At 32.5% G+C, this 17605-nt stretch overlaps 1 long non-coding RNA gene across 1 annotated transcript; it reads left to right on the top strand.

Annotated features, from left to right (window-relative positions):
• The first annotated feature begins 16398 nt into the window (after positions 1–16398).
• On the top strand, positions 16399–17099 carry LOC142345462 (uncharacterized). Its single transcript, XR_012759327.1, has 2 exons — positions 16399–16520; positions 16617–17099. It is a non-coding gene; the product is annotated as an uncharacterized LOC142345462 (long non-coding RNA).
• The last annotated feature ends 506 nt before the right edge of the window (positions 17100–17605 follow it).

Here is a 17605-nt window from a genome sequence, read left to right as displayed (position 1 = left end):
AGGAAAGTTTTTTATATGAGTTAGATCATATAATGTGTCTGAAAGATACATACGGAACTTTCCGTATTGTATTTGATGTTCGATCCTTAAATTTAACCTCTTTTGGGGGTTTACTCGAATATTAAAAATTTTGCAGTATTTCTACAACAGCTAGAAAGTTGTCATTTACTTCTATTAGCGGGAATTTTTGGGTGCCGATGTAAGGGAACTATACCGCAGGATGATTCAAAATTTTGGGGTGGCTGAGTGCGAATCGCAAAGTTTATGTAGTCTATTTTTGTTTAAGATTTAGTGAGTCGGTTGTTTTTAACGTCACTTGATCCAACCTGTTCTCATTGTCGTTGAAAGTTGTTTTTAATTGACTGGCTCAGGTTTTTTTTATTTTCACTAAGTTTTTTTGGAAAAATCTTTTAGCGTGCTTTGTGCAAACTGTTTATTGAAATTGGTACTTGGAAATCAAACTTTATTTTTAATAGACAAGAACTTTATTAGTTTTGTTCCTCTCGACAAGGTTATCAATTGCTCTCAAACAGGTTGTAGCAAATTTTAATTGCTCTCGGTCGTATTAATCCCTTATTGGCAGGCCTCTGAGCTAAAGTTGGCTGCTAGATTTTAAGTCATTCAAGCTTGTTAAAGCGCTATTCGTCCGATGGTAGGTAGGTTTTTCTAATGTTGTTGGGATGCTCATTGTACTTATTTTTTTGTCTGGTCACCAATTTTCAAAAATTATTGCAGAAACTATTGAACTGTTTGAGCCCGAGCCAAATTGGTTAGAAACTAATAACCAGCCAGCTACTACTTTGCCAGCCGCTCGGTATTCGGAGAGCAGTTCGTCTGACGATAGTTAAATGTTTGTTTAACAGCCATTGTCAGCCTCTCAACCGCTAGTATTTAGGCGCTCTCGGTTTTTACTATCCAAAAGACTTCGATTGCGCGCTGTCTTTATTTTTAAAGGTGTGTTTATGCCTTTATCGACTTAAGAAAATTAGAAAATGAAATTAGAGTTGTGATTTCAATAACACTGGAGTAGTAAAGCGAGCGAAAACGGGAGTAGGTTTGAAGGGCATTTTTTTAAAATCTGCGTTAAAGTGGAGAGTGAGTGGTGTTTGAAAATATTCACTTCTTGAAACAACTTTTTTTCACATGCGGTAATTTGACTTCTATTTTTGCTTTCCCCCTGATTTTATTAAATATTGGTTTGAAAAAATTTTACAATTAAAACTCTACATTTAAAGTTTTGGCCGTTTTTGAAGTTCCTTTTCTTGTTTCTTAGTTGCACTATTGACTGGTCTTATTGGCACAATAATTAGACACAACAGAAGCTTTGTAGTAGTTTCAATCGATATTTTGGTTTGAGTTTTGGTCTTGCCCAATTTGCAGTTGCTTGTCTTCTATTACCTTGTGTCATTATAGACAGTTCTCTTCGTTTGCTTAAGAGGCATAATCAAATCTAATTAATGTCAAGTTCATAGTTAGTGTTTTTAAGGCCTTAAGATATTTTTTTGGAAAGCTTCTACCAATTTTGGTTTTGAGTGTCTTTATTGTACTTCTTGTTTTACTTCATTCTCATTGGTAACAGGTCATCAGTTGCTAATGAGGCCTAATTTAACCAAATTAATTGTTTCAGCGTATAGCTAATGCTTTCTAATGTCTATCACAAAATGTTTTCAAAAACTATTTGCGGGTTTTGAGTTTCTGCGTCGATGTATTATCTAGTTAATGACAAGCGTCATTGGTTTCTAATGAGGCACAAAATAAATTTTTTAAAAGATTGGTTTGCAGCGGCAGTCGTCATGACCTTCATTGTTGACATCAGTATTTTATAAAAAGTTATGTCATTTGTCTGTTTTTTGGCTCTTAACGCTCTGTTGATGAGTGGCACAAAGACCTTGTTTATGTACTCATACTTTGGACGCTTCGTGTCAATCATTTTACAGTGTTGTTCTTATTGATTGTCTTCTGAAGTTTTTGAATTTCTTAAAATCTGAAATTGAAAACTTTTGTTCTGAAATTGTTTTTTTGCTTGTTTTTGTGTATAAAACTATGTGCTTTGTTGACTGTAGTAGTTTGATGTTGCTGGAAAATTTTTCCAGTCAAGCTGAAAATCAAAATAAACGGGATACACAGATAAAGCGCTATCATTAAGTTTTAGTGCTTTGCATATCTGTGTTCATTAGAGTGGTTGCTATTTGACATTAATGTAAAGCTGAATAGTAGCTAAAGTCACTATATTTTTTGAATTTTACTGAAACTGGTTACCAGTTTAGAACACTTTTTGACACTTATTGAAAAAATCTGTCAATTTCATGTAATTTTCTTTCTGTTTCAATCACGATGTGCGATAAGAGCTTCAACGGTGGTGTTTCTCCGGCAGTGTGACGGCAATGTTCATTTTGTGGCTCTTCCTTGTGTTGACTAATTTTTATAGGCTCATAAGTTTATGACAATGTAAGATCGCTTTGGTGGTTCAATTACTTTAGAAGGATTATTGAACACAAATCAAAGTTTAGTTCAATTAGGTTTTTAAGTAAGAAATCCTGGTAATTGATCAAAATTTTGATCGAAAAAAAATTTGATCAAAGTTCATAATCGAAAAAAATTGGGAGCAAAATTGTCTTTCCGAACAAAATTCATAGCTCTTAAAAGTTTAATATAGAGTAGTCATCTTACAAAAACCAGTTAATTTGTCCATTTTTGGCCAATGGCCATCTATTGAAAGAGATAGACAAGTGGTGTCATTGAAAACCTCTTTGAAAATTGATTTAATAAATGATGCAACTTTTTCCCGTTTACAAGTGTCACGAGCCGTACTCAAGTGACGGTAGTTCATAACTAGAGGTCAACTGAAAAATGCGCTAAAATTGTTGTAATTTTACTTTAAATTTTATCAGTTGTTCTGGTGATATTGTATATAATACAACTAATGAAGTCATTTGAAGCCTCCTTATTGGGTTGAGTTACCTCTCCCCGAATGAAACTGGCTTTAATAGATTTTCATTTGTCGTTCGAGAGCAATTCTTCCGATGTTAGTCGCTTATGTTCTTATGAACTGACGGGTTTAATGTTCTTCAATAGATCTGGACGTCCCTTAATCAATTAAAATTTATATTAGCAAAAGTTTTGTAGCCATACATCAAAACAGTTGATTCAACAAAGATACCTTTTCTGCAAATTTTCTCATGATCACTTGAGCGAGCGAGATACTTAAATGATTTGATTCCAATTTTTTTGAATCAACGATAATAAAATCATTGAGTTTGATATCTAATTATCTAACGAAATTCAGGAAGCGGGTAACTGCTTTGAAAATTCAGTGGACGAAACTTGGAATTTTTTATGAATAACTTTTCGCAACTTAAGACACAAACATGATATAGATATGATTGAAATGGGACAGATTGTTATCTCGCTTTAGAAGAGGTGCATTTCATATTTTTTTTACTTCGTTGGTCTTGGAGCAGCCTGCAAATCAAAAACTGAAGTTTTCATAAATGTTTCTATTAGAATGTTTAATTGGGAAGCTCTTAAAAATCAAAAATGATTAATATTTTGATTTTTAACGACAAGCTCCTGTGTTTGTTTTCAGCAAGTGTATTGGCAGAGTAATCCAGTTAAGTGCGGAGTAATCTTTCACTTTTTACTCGCCTATAGTCATGGAATAGGTAAAGAAAACTGTGAAACAATTGACCTAGCCCATCACTTAAAAATTAAGGGCCGGTTGTAGGGCTCAAAAGTTGATCTCGCCCAATGCGAGCTTGCAATTTTTAGTTATGTTTTGCACCCTATGAGGAGAAGGAAAATAATTTGTTGAGAGTGATAGACGACCAAAAGTTGTAGTGGTAGGAGATTTGCGGTGAGCCTAAAAGCATGCAAACTTCTTCGACAATTTTTTTGACTTGAATCAACAAATGATTGCACAAAATAATGACCACGATTCAATTTATACAAAGCCAAAATTTTCTTGGAGTTTTATTTTCTCGACCAATTTTTTTGCTCCGATCCCCTTAGTTAGACGGAGTTGTCCGTTTGGCCACTTTTGGTCGTTGGATATATTTTTAGCTGTGTTGAAAATGGTATCATCACAATGCCGGTGAAGAATACGAAATGCGAATGAAGAGTTTTCGAGTTTTATCTTTTTTGAAGAATTTTTGTGGTTTAAAGTTTTAGTGAACATCGGCTAATTTTCATAAAATTTATCCTTTTATTGAAACTTTTACTCGAACTCTGTTTAATTTTGCTACAATAAGTTAAAAATGTAATAAATAACAGAAGTGTTCCCGGTTTTTTCGATAGGACAGGGTTATTCGCAATTTCGCCATTTTGTGGCTGATTATTTTGATGTTTTCTTTTGTTTTTTCTTGAATCTTTACTTAAGTTAATTTAGATCATTCAAAAACTACCATGAGGTCTATTTGAACTTATACCATCTTAAAATTGTGTTTAGGACAACTGTTTTGACAAAATTTTGCAAAAATGTGTAGACGGAAAGCAAATTTTACTTGTTCATTCTCAGTGACATTTCCCTATCTATTTTAGAACTTTTTCATTAATTTATGAAATAATCACGCATAATAGTTTGAAAACGATACAGAGATTATTAATGAGCTCATTGTGACTGTCTGCATCTGCAATACATGAAATTTGGATTATTTTGGATGATGTCTTTATTAAGGATCTGTTCATATATTTTTCCAAATTGATGTCAAATAAGATTGGAATTGAGGAGAGATTTGGGTCCTGTTGAAAACAAAAAGTGAGTAATTTCATAAATATGTGCCTCACAGTGTTTTTAAATGAAGCGAAAATTATAGTGTTCAAACAAACATCCGGTTTTTAGAGGTATTTTCTTTTAGAATGATTTTTCCCTCTTCTTCTTTTTTTGAGTTTTAAAAAACTGTAAACTGACAAGATAGTAAAACTGATATTGTTCTATTTTATTGCGATTTGCTGATGGTGCATTTTTGACGTGATTTTAATCATATATTGGCTGGTCTTGATTTTTATTACCCTAGCGTTGTCTTTTTCTCAAAAACTTTTCTGAAAAATTGAGTTTTAACCGTATTTTACTTGTTCTATCACATTGCTTCAAAATTAAAAGCGCTCAGAGATTTTTCAATAAGTCATTTAAAAAAACAACCTGTTAAAAGATAATGGCTAATGGATTTTTGCTTTGACACTAGGTGTGTTCGTAAAATTTTTGAATTTTAGCTGTGCCTGTTGTCCTTTCGGATTTTAAAAAAAATCTCATTGCTGCCAAGTTTCTCTAGTTTTTGAGACGGTTTCTGCTCAAATATATGAAAATTTCAATTGATGGTTAAAATTTCTTTTGGCTTCAATGTTTTTGGTTTTTAAAATTCAACAATATTTTGTCATCTTTTTTCGTTTTCTTGTCGACTTCTAATGTAATCACATTAATCACATAGCAAAGCAAAATGCGGTTATTCATATGCCCTGATGTATTTGTTTGCTATATTCAGTCCCAAGTGATGTGATCCTGACAAAATTGTCATGGTTCGTGTGATTTGCAATTTCTTATTAGAACATTGGAGACAAAAAGCCCCACTGGTGGTGATAATTGTTAAAAATTTTTGCGTTTGTCAAATATTTCTGGAAAATTTGTTTGGAATTATTCCATTTACTATTCCCTTGCTGACATCTTATCGCCGGGGTTGCACATTATAGAAAAATCATACATGCATCTTTGGTCAATTGTGGTTATTAGTAACCTTGATGGGAAATTTCAGACCCGTATTTTTTCTTGCCAGTTGATTGAAGTTTTTATATGCATCCAAAATGCCCAAGTTTGTGTCCGGTATCCATCACTGCAACATATTAATGATTAAAAAAATCCCATAACAAAATGTTCTGCTCCGAATAGTTTCTTAACCCTTGAAAATTAATTTTAGAGTTGTCAATTTATAGCAACCAGATTCTTTGTCAATGCACTTTTGGCCAGTTACTATTCATTGAAGAGATATAGAACATCGATATCATTGTAGCCATTGAAAAAACTTACTCAATGATTGACGTAACGTTTTCATTTTTTCTAGAGGATAGCTAGAGTTAAAATAGGAATAAGTTTCTTAGACTGACTCAACTTGTTCCGCACACTGACCGTTTCAAATATCGTGTTTGTTGAGAATAAATTAAACTCAAATGCAGATGTTTTTTATCTTGGGATGTTGACGAATCTGACGGTGAAAAGCTTCGAATCATTGAAAGCAAAACAGATAAAATAGTGCTTCAATAGAAAGCAAACGCGTTAGGACATTTGGGTTTTGAAGTAAATTGCGTGAAAACAGAATTTTTTTGTTTGAATATCCTTTGGCAATTTATTCATAATAAATTTCTTTCTTTGCTGACACTTTGGATTATATAGCACAGATGAACGAAAACATGTTTCCGTATTTTCTATATAAAGTCTTCTGTTAATTCTGCTGACGAATTGTACGCTCTTAAAAACGTCTAAACTAAAATATACAATATTGACTTTAAATTTTTGTGTGTAAAATTTTTTGAAATAATTTTTGCCCTTGTTTGTCATTTTCTAGTCAAACTGTAATTTAGTTTCATTATTTGAAGTTTCCATTAGTTTCATGGTTTTCTAAATTCACTTATTGTTTTCATTTAGCATTCATTGTTATTCACAGAGATCTTTTTAATTTCTAAAATCTCTAGGAAGTTTATGAATCTTGTCTTTATTTCGTGTTTTTCATATGCCCAGATTTGTTGTGTAGAATCTACTGGAAACCAAATAAAAAACTGGCTGCTGCCTGAAAATAAATGATTTGCAGTGTTTAACAGTTTTGGGGTGTGGTTACTTTTTCTATAAAATTTAACGCTGTAATTTTCAAAAACGCTTCTGTTCTTAACAACTCTGCATTTTTTGCGTTGCTTTGATCCCAGATTTCTTCAATTTTTTTTGTTTTTTTTAGAGACTCATTTAGTCCGTTTTGGTAAAATGATTGTATGGGTTTTTATAAATTTGGTACTATCAGTCTTGAAAAAAAGTGTTTTTTTTTTACGTATGTGGCTTTGTATTCGAACCAACTGCTATTAATGCCGTAAGTTTTGGTAACGAAACGGTGAGATTTTATATTTTTTTTCTGTTTTAGTTCTGTTTCAGTTAAGGCATCATATTATCTTCATACATCATGCTTCTCTATGTACGTTACAATCAACCGGTCACGTGGCAACAATTTATTTTCTTAGAGTTTGAGGCCTGGTAACTCTCATAAGTACGTGATTCAACGAAACTGTTTATGGCTCTTAATCATGGTGCGAAGGGTGGTTCTCAAAAGTTTGACCCAATAAACCCTCAGGAATTTACCAAGCAACTCTCAGGCCAAATGTACAGCTAAATCCACTCTTTGTGCTATTCTGCTCAGTAGTTAGGCTACTCTGCGTTTGTGGTTTCACAATTTATGTTTTATCATTCATGATTCTTTGTAGGCACTAGGCAGTTTTTGAAGTGTATTGATTTTTAGCAGTTGAACAAAGCTTTGAGACGTTTGTAACCATCCAAAATGCCGAAAGTGGGTTTTGATGCTCGAAATCTATCAATTAAAAACGTTCAGTTTGTTCAACTATCGCAATTTTCTATCGAAATTTCTCTATACCAATGTACAGCTCTGATTATAAATTCGGGAATTCGTTCATAAAAAACATTGATTTTGCTGATACATTGAATTTCTGTCACCGTTTTGGAAACTTTTTGAGAAGAGCTAATTTTTGAATATCGGATTTTTTTTAATCAACGAAACCGTTGAAATAATTCGAAAACAATTGTTTTTTACATGAATTGAATCGAGACTTTTCTTGTTGTCATGAAGTTAAACTTTCTCGTTGCTTGTGACTACAAAAAACAACTCAATTTTCTAAATCTGATTTCAGCTCACTTTTGTATCTTCTATCAGTTTAGTAAAGAATGACCATACGCTGCTTCGTTCAAACCAGTTTAAAAACATGAAATGTTTAATCTATGAATTTTTTAATGGAAGAAATTCAACGATGTCTGTGTTTACCAATGAGCCTAAAAATTAAAAATAACTAAATATGGATATCAGAATTAGCTATTATATTATGGCACAAAACTGCTCGGAGTGGTTGCTCTACAGAAAAAGTATAAAATTAGACCAAAAATCTTGTCAAGAAATTTGGATTTCTTCTTCAAGTTTCAACATTTGCACTCAATTGTTCTCTGGAAACCTCTTGTTGACAAAAACTATAGTGTAGGCTTAAATCAATTGATACAAAGAAGTGAGTTAACATACGTGGAAACCTTCCTTCTACCCACCCCTTAGTGAAGAAGATACATGCTATTTAAAAGTTTCAATACATTATAAATTCCTCTGACGAAATGGCCCTGGGTCGTGTGGTTCAAAAATTTTTTGTTGGAGCCATTGAGACAAAAAGCGCCACTAGTTGTAAGAATTATCATAAAGTTTTGCGTTTGTCAGAAAATGATTAAAAAATATGTATAATTATTCCATTTTTGTTTCCTTGCTAGCACCTGATAACGCTGCTGAACTACTTGTTCACATTTCGTGCTGTTCTGTCACTTTTTAGGCGATTCTTCTCTTGGTTACGGTTCAAGGATCATTGGGATATCCCATTATAGAAAGTTCCTACAGGTCATGTCGGGTTATATGTGATTAATAGTCATCATACTGCAGTCATGGGCAGTTTCGACATTTATTGCTTCTTGCCAGTCGAATTTGAAGATTCTATATGCATCTAAAAGCATAAACTGGAGTTCATCAATTTAAAATGTTATAATTGAAAACTTCGGTAACAAAACTTTCTTCTCCGCACATTTTTTAATTAATTTTAGAGTAGTCAATTTATAACAACCAGTATTATTTGCCAATCGAACTTTGGTTAGTTGCTATCTATCAAAGAAATAATACTACAACTTCGATATCTTTAGAAACCTCTTAGAAATTGACTCAATGAAGGATTCAACTTTTTCATTAAAAAAAAATTCGAAGGATAATTTGAGCTATAAAATGAAACAATTTAACAGGTTGACTCAAGATGTTGCACACCCTGACCGTTTCATATATCGTATTTTTTGAGAATTTTTGAGGATTTTTTCTTGGGCAATTTATGGATCCGATGATAGAAAGGTCCTATTGAGTGAAAGCAAAACAGATTCAGTAGCGCTTCAGTAGCAGGCAAGCGAGTTGGGACATTTGGAACTGGCAGTAAAGTGAGAGGAGAATAAATTTTCTGATTTGTTTGAATATCTTAATCATCAATCAATTTTTCGTAAAACTGCACACATCCAATTATTATTTCGACAACTTATTCTTTATAAAAGGTTTTTTTCTGAAACTTAGAATAATTTAGCACAGCCTGCACAGATAACAGCTAAATTTTAGAATTCTATTGCATCAACAAGACCTCTGAATAAGTTGAAAAACATTTAGAGTCTTTCCCATCATAGCCCCTCCTCTCTCCCCCTCCCCCTCCTAGTGTTCACATAGCCTATAGCCCCCCAGTCATGGTTAATATACTATTGGGGGGGGGGGGGGGGGGGGGCTATAATGAGAAAGACCCAACAATTGACTTCTATAAGGATGAAAAAGAAACACCACTTGCTGTCATTAAATTCAGTTTCCTCGTTGCTTCTGAGTACCAGAGAACAATGCAATTTAAACGTCTCGTCCTAAGTTTGTTTGTTTTTGTTGTCAGTTTAGTGGAGAACGATCAACTGCGGCTTCTTTGGGATAATTTGGAGGCAGAAATTGCTAGAACTTTTTTCATAGATAATTTCTGAATTTGATGATATAATTTTTCCAGTCACTGAAAACAGAATAAATTCAGTAATGTTTCATTAGCAGAAAAACGCGTTCGAATTATTTTCGATGCAAAAGTGCGTACAAAAAGAGTTTACGTTTAACGTTCAAATGTAGCAGATACCTACAGCAATTGTTTTTATTACGAAAACTTTTTATTATTAAAAATTACCTTTGCAGATTTTCAAGTGCTTAGCATATCCGAATAGAAACTTAAATCTATTGCTAGAAAAACGTTCGTGCTATCTTAATTTAAATTTCAGGCCAAATTTTTAAAAATTGGTATGAAAGTTCCAAAATTTGGAAATCCTAGTAAAATTCATTGACAACTGTTTTTCGCTAGAAGGAAATTTATACCATGTTGGCACAACGAAACTTAAATTTATTTTTTTTCTTTTCTATAAATTTAATACAGAATATGCAACAACTGCTCAAACAAACATGTTTCTAAAGAGAACTTGACTGGAGTTTTTTGAGTTAGTAATGCATGGAAAGTTTTTATTGTTCCGACCCCCACTTGTGGGGGAGGAACTATATACTCAAATGGTTTTTTTGTTCAGACAATTTTGGCCGATCGATATATTCATCGTAAAGAAATGCGAATGAATTTTTTCTTTAAAAAGCTCGTCCAGCGTAGAATTTGAAAGTAAAAGAGTTTTTCTGAATTTCGTTTTTTTTCGAGGAAATATCAAGGATTGAAGTTTTGTGTGAACACGGGATATTTAGCAAGACTTTGTTCATACAATTTTTCTTCAAACTAAGATCTTTTTTATTAAAATATTAATTCAAAAATACATTTCCTGCCACAATATGAAACATTTTTGAGTTCATAATAGACAACGAAAGGCGATTAAAAGACTAGTTCTGGTCTCATAGGTATGTTTACTATCAAAAAATCTGAATTCTATTTGAGAGCTTTCTTATCGCTCTCAATTTTTTTGAATTTGCTGTTTTTGCTTATTTCTCTATTCTTTAGCCGTAAAATGCTGACCGGCCCATTAATTTGTAATTGAGGACTGAATGAATGTAACCCGAAGCATTCAGTTTATTGCTAATAGTCTTAAAGTTTATGATATTATACATTTTTTAAATATTTTTAAGGATTTTTCAATTTTTTCAGCTTTTAATGTTCTTTTCGTCAATTTGTAACTTATTCTCATCATTGAGAGGTTCCAATCAATTCCATGATTTTTAAAATTAACATACTTACTGATATTATGACGTAACTGATGTTTTGTTTTGTCGAATAAAATGCGTTTTCATAAAAAGTTATGGGAGGGGTATAGTTTTGTTTCTTTTTCTCTTCCTTTAGCACAATCGCGTAATAACAGATCCCAATGATTTTCAAATGCGGCCCAATTGAACTTTTAAATTCATTCATTATAACTTGAACTAAATTAGTAAAAATAGAAGCTGAAATAAAAATACATAATATTCAGATAATATCTAATAATTTAAATTGCTTCAACAAATTTGTGTTTTTGCAATGTTTGCAATTTATTATTCATATTTTTGAGTTTTTCTGCATCTTTAGTCCGTTCTTGTGGCTTAGTCTAACCAACGACAGTTCCTATTGGTTTTATTATGACATTTAGTAAATTAATCAAGAATTTTTTCGTTAAAAGTCAACTATTTTTAAGGCTTTTGAAATTTTTTGGTTCAAAAATGCTGATTGAGTTTCGAAGTTCGCCTCACTATTTCTGTTTCTCATCGACTTCTCACCTAGTCTCATGAAGGAAAAATCCCATCTGATGTGTAGTTAAAAAAAGTTAATTGGTGTAGTTAGGGTTTTTCTGATTTATTTTGACGTTGTTACTAGGTGCTTTTAAATTATGATATTGAGTTTTTGACGTGCCAAGAAGTTTTTTTTTTGCTTTTTTTGTTGTTGTTATTTTTTCTCATAGTCTGTTTAATGGCAGATCTCGTTGCAATGAAGCATGGCATTATTTAGTTCAGTTATTAGTTTGGTTATGTAACGATTTTTTTAAACTCAATTATCTATTCTTTGCAAAAATGTAAGTCAAAAGACAGATAGGTCAAAAATGTAGATAGGGGCTGGTCGGAGCATCATGTGCAAACGCACATTAACGAGTCTCCCTGTTGGTCTTTGAGCCTTCGAATGAGCGCAACAACGTAAGATTCATGCTGATATCAGGGTTTCACTTAGCTATATTTTTAAGGTTTGGCATTGTTGCTTTAGAGAAAGAGCATAAATTAGGGCTTCAACTTTGTCAGAGTTTTTTCAGGTAACGAAATTTGCAGTCAATCTTTTTCTTGAGAACTTTTTCTAGATAACAGAATTTTTGAGGAGGCACAGTTCAATGGCTGCAGACCAGTGAGTTATGATACAGAGAAACTTTTCTGTTCTACACGATATTCGCTGAAACATATGAATGCTATTTAACAAGTTTCAATACTCCATATTGTAATAGGAACAAAATAAAAAGCGCTGTTACAAAAAAATGTTTGTGAGAACTATTTGAAATACTTCTTTCTTTTCAAACAAATCTCAAAATTAATTTTCTTGCATTTTCTAATGATTAAATTATTGCAATTGTTTTGCACCATAAAAGAGTATACTTTTTGGAACGCTTCGGTTTGCTTGGAAAATATATTCTTAGAAGAGAATTAGAAGGAAACTACAAACAAAAAGAAGTCTTTTTAAGGTTTTCATCTATATTAGCTGAAAAATATAATATTTATTTGTATTGTTTCTTCTATTTTCACTTTCAAAGCATGTATCAAGCAGGTGTAATTGAATAAAATATACTTTTTCTTTACGAAATTCTACAGAGGCAATTACAAAAAAAGGTTCACTGTGTACGTGTTTTTTTTCTAAAAGAAAAGATGATTACAATGAAGCAAATAAATTTACAATTTACTCAACAACTGGTGGCTGAGAACAATTTCAGGTTGCATTTATTCGAGAACAGGCATCAAAATTTGAAACCAGCAGACCGTCAATATAAATTACAGTCCGTGGTCAACAAGCGCAGGTGGCAGGCATCTGATTATGTTCAAAATGTTAGCTGAGGATAACATAAATGATAAATCTTCAGTTATCAAATTAGTACAACGTTTATTATTTGAGGAGTCGGAATTATATTTGCGGGCGCAGATTTTCAATTCTCCTTGAAACAATCTTGTGCAAGTTTTAGAATTTCGTATCACTGCAGAGCCAAATGTTCTTATATGAAATGCTAGAATGGAATATTTACAAAGTGAGTGTTTCAAGAAAGGTTAAATATATCTGCTATAGTTTAATCGCAGCTTCTATAAGGGCGCGAGGTAGGGACGAAAACAATATTTTTATTGGTTTGCAGTTGTATGTTGAATGTCATCAACTAATCTTTCAGAGATAGAAATTAGAACATTAAAATTAACATGTTGATATAACTAGTGTCATGAGGTACTTAGTAGAAAAGCAAAGAGGCTTGCTAATGTGCATTTGAAAGTTGAAAAATTTTACGTTGAAAAATTTAGAAAAGACAGGCACGTAAATGAAGGATTTGACTCAAAGTTCTTTAATTAACTCAAATGAACTCTAGAAACAGACCGACATGGAATAAATTCTATTACAATTTTGTCATTTAGAAAAATTAAAGTATCTTGTAATTGATTGATTTTTTTTTACTGCACAACAAAAATGAGATCGAAAAACGACCAGTAATTTTAACTACTTCATTGTCATAAAGCTTAGGTTGCCTCTATTTACGCTCGATTGGATTTAAATTGTCAAATTAGAGATATAAGAAAGCGCAGAAGTCAATGAAAATGACCCCTGCACTCACTTATAAATTTAAACTGAGAATGCGAAATTAGATCCCAATTAAAAACCAATCGCCCATGCTGAAGCCCACAATCACGAGACAAATAACGAGTGATCCAAGGCATACTTGCCTTTGGAATCTATCGATTGTTCTAACGAATCCGTTATTAATTCTTATAAAAGCACAAAGTCCAAAAAGTCTTCAAACTATAGAACTGGAAATTCTGCAAAAACTTTTTCTTACCGAAATTTGTGAAGGTATTCAATATCAGAATTTGAAATCAGGACCAAAACAAAAATAGGCAGTTACAAGAACGCTTGGCCGCAATCAAAATCTTTTTGAAAATTTAAGTGCCCCAAATTTTTTTAAAAAAACCCAAAATGACGTGTTGAAATTTTTTGACAACTTCTTACGAAATTATAAATAAAAACAACAAACCTCTTATCCAAATTCCACTAAGCGCTAAAATCAATGTTAATGAACGTGAAAAACAGCAAATTGAAGGCGACATTTAGAAAAATCATTAAAACCGTTAAAAAACATATGATAACACAAATTTCGAATTGAAAGCACTAAATCAAATTGATTGATATTTCATCAAATGAGTGATTGTAACATCTGATTTTTTTAGAGTAAGACACACATCAACAAAAAACAACAGTTAATGGCAAATCACCTAAAGTTCACTACTTATTTAGCAAAAATTGAACTCAACAAACCAATGAAAAAGGAACTTAACTTATGCTATGTGTTTCAAAAGGAACCAGCGTTTCTTTTCGGCGTGATCAAATTTCTTTGGAACAGAACCTTAAAATCAATAACTATCAAATAAAGACACCAAAAGCTCTTTAGAAGCCTGCCAGGAAAGTCACTTATAATTGTCCACAATGAATCTAGAATATAAGACAGTACGATTAAAACAATTATTGAGAACTCCTGAAATGTTTCCAAAGTTTTACGCAATTAGGTAGATTCCTTTAATTGTCCTCATAGCCTTATTTCAACGGCGTCAATTGGTTATTAAATGAAAACAAATTTAAAATTGAATTTTTTTTCACTTTTTAACTATGAAGACTTTCACTAATTAAAATAAGGCGCAAGTCAATAAATGAACCAACGAAACGGTAGAACTCAAAACCCATATATGTATCTTCGAAAACAGCTAGTGGCACAGACATAAAACTTTTAACTTTGATCTCAAGTCATTATTGAGGCTTAATTATATAGAAATCTACCTACTATAGATATCATTGAGACTTTTTAATAGAAATATTGTGTTAAATATTCAAAATATACAAGCAATTTTAAACAAAACTTAAAAAAATCGGGTAATTTGTTACAAAAACGAAAAGATTGAAAGTAGTCAATACCCTGATTTGTTAAACTTATAAATACGTAAGTTCGTTTCTATTTTTTAAATAATTAAATGTGACTCCGGTGAACAGACAAAACAGTCCCAGACAAAACAGTCCCAAAATGCAAAATATTCCCAGACAAAACAGTCCCAGATAAAATAGTCCCAAGAAAACAGACAAAACAGTCCCAGACAAATTAATCCCAAATAAAATGTTCAAACAATTGTAAATTGAATCTACAAACAATTAACAAACCTAGTCTTTGAGTTAAACTTCTGAATGCATTGTTTTTAATTGATATGAAGTGATTAAACCCAAAACTCGTGTCAAAACACATTAATTGGCAACAACTATGTTGTAATCAGCTTAATATTTGTTCAAAGAAATACAATCATGTGAACAACGTAAGGGGATTCTTTGTTAGTTGATGTGCATATGTTTGACTACATATTTAGTTCGGACTATTTTGTCTGGGACTGTTTTGTCTGGGACTGTTTTGTCTGTTTTCTTTGGACTGTTTTGTCTGGGACTGTTTTGTCTGGGACTGTTTTGTCTGGGACTGTTTTGTCCGGACACGGCGACTCCATGTTGCATGAAAATGATTATCAATGCAACATATGCAACAACAAATGGCCTATATTTGAAAAGTTCATTGAATTGTTTAATGAAAAGACATAGTATAAAAATCAAAATATTTTCTCCCGAGACTGATTCAGACAACAGCACTTAAGCAACTTTGAAACACGTGCGTTTTATTTATAATCTTTGCTGGAGTGTAGCAATAAAAAAGGCGAAAACAAAATTGAAATGACCGCACTTTGACGAATAATTATCTAAAATCAAAAAATGTAGTTTCAAATTCAAATCTATTTTTTTTCTAAGAAACAACGCTAAGACCAATAATATGTTGGATATAGTTTCACGGCTACTAAAACAACCAAAATTTTGAAAATAGTAACTTATTGCAGCGAAAATAAAAACAGAATTTGACCAAAATTTACAGCAATTGTGAAAAAAATACTGTTAAAAGTCATATGTGTACAATAATTTTAAACCTCGGTAACTTCTGGAAAACAGAGTTTTTTTTTTAAAAAAACGCCTCAATTCTATAATCTACATTTGCCGGGACTTCTATTGATACCAACTACGTCCCCCAATAAAATTGTGTTCGGTACAATAATACCCTCCCTGTCCCTCCCTGCTCACAACTACCGGACACACATTGATATATACGACTGAGGTTAAACAGTGAAACCGAAGATCAGAACAGTGACCACTTTCCATTTTTAATGAGCCAGTGCTCAAAAAACATAGTCAATTTTCTTTTCGTAGCTATGACTTCCATTTGTTCACGCTTTGACCTCTCAATTCTGTTCCGGATCCGTTCTAGAGATCCATGACTTGCATTTAACTCACAAAAATCACGAAAAGCCCGGGTAAACTTGCTATTTATTGTTCGCTTTCTTTTGGACTTTTAAATTCAAACATTCAACAAGTAGTTAGATTGTTGCCAATTATTAGGTCAGTTAAGTGTGGTCTGTAAGAATTTTGATTAAAATCAGATAGGAACCGGAATCCGCCGCTACCCAAAAATGGTGAGTAACTTTTAAATTTTATCAGAGCAGAATTTCTTTTTCGTGGCATGATTTTAGCTTTGTAACTTAGTTGTGAAATAATTTTGTGCTATTTAGGTATCCAAATTTATATTGATTGCTTTGTTGGTGTCAATTTGTGGAGCTCATGTTCTAAGAGAACCGAACTTTAAGAGGCCAGTTCAGCGTCGCCAGTACACTACCCAATTTTATTTTGGTACTAGACCTAGTAATATGTACCCAACACCTGCAGTGGGTTATGGCGACTATGAGGGTACGACCAATGAACCCGACTACTAAGCTTTCCACCCAATAATACTAACTGATACAACTGGTACGAATGGCCGACAACAGAAAAAAACAAGAGAAAGGAAAAAAAGACTTGCACTCGAAATTGTTTATTAATTTAAAACTGACTAAACCAGAAAAGAAAAACTGAAATGTGATATCTCTTCAATGATGACAAAACTGACTAAACCAAAATATACTACTGCAACTGTGGCAACTGTGTCCGATGCTACATCATACAGACTTATTTAACTTCCATTAATTGTTGATGATTTAATTTAACTTTGTACTCTATTTCTTGTATTTGTCTTTTGGGAAAATTGGGACAGTCTAATTAACTGGAGTAGAAATCAGGGCTTGTAACCGAAGAGTTAAAAATAAAAGCTCTCGGCACGGATTAATTCGGAAATAACATTCAGAACAATTTGTAGCTTTTCCTCTGATTCTGATTGGATCATGCCAACATTCACTTCTCTGAAAGAGAACAAAAGTCAGACCGGGATATATTTGATTAGCTCTCAAGGGTCTTTAATAGAGAGGAAAGTACGTTCTGTTGATTTAACCAACTCTGGATGTGATGACAACAGCTGGGTTAATTATCATGACTGATAAGTTGTTAACACGCCCTGATTATTTTAAAAAACCCTCCAAGGGTTGCTTACAAATGCTTTCATGATAAAAGTTCAAACTTTTGTCCCTCTCTTCTCGCTATGGTTCAAGCAAAAAATGACGTCACTTCATCAGAGCTATTTAATTTTTGCAACTTGGTTTGTTTTGTCATGCCATGGGTAATCTCTTGT

This window comes from Convolutriloba macropyga, chromosome 9 (assembly GCF_964194025.1).
Source record: "Convolutriloba macropyga chromosome 9, txConMacr16.3, whole genome shotgun sequence".
Classification (NCBI taxonomy): Eukaryota; Metazoa; Xenacoelomorpha; order Acoela; family Convolutidae; genus Convolutriloba; species Convolutriloba macropyga.
The sequence above is the reverse complement of the archived record's forward strand: the minus strand, read 5'-3'. Positions and strand labels throughout refer to the sequence as shown.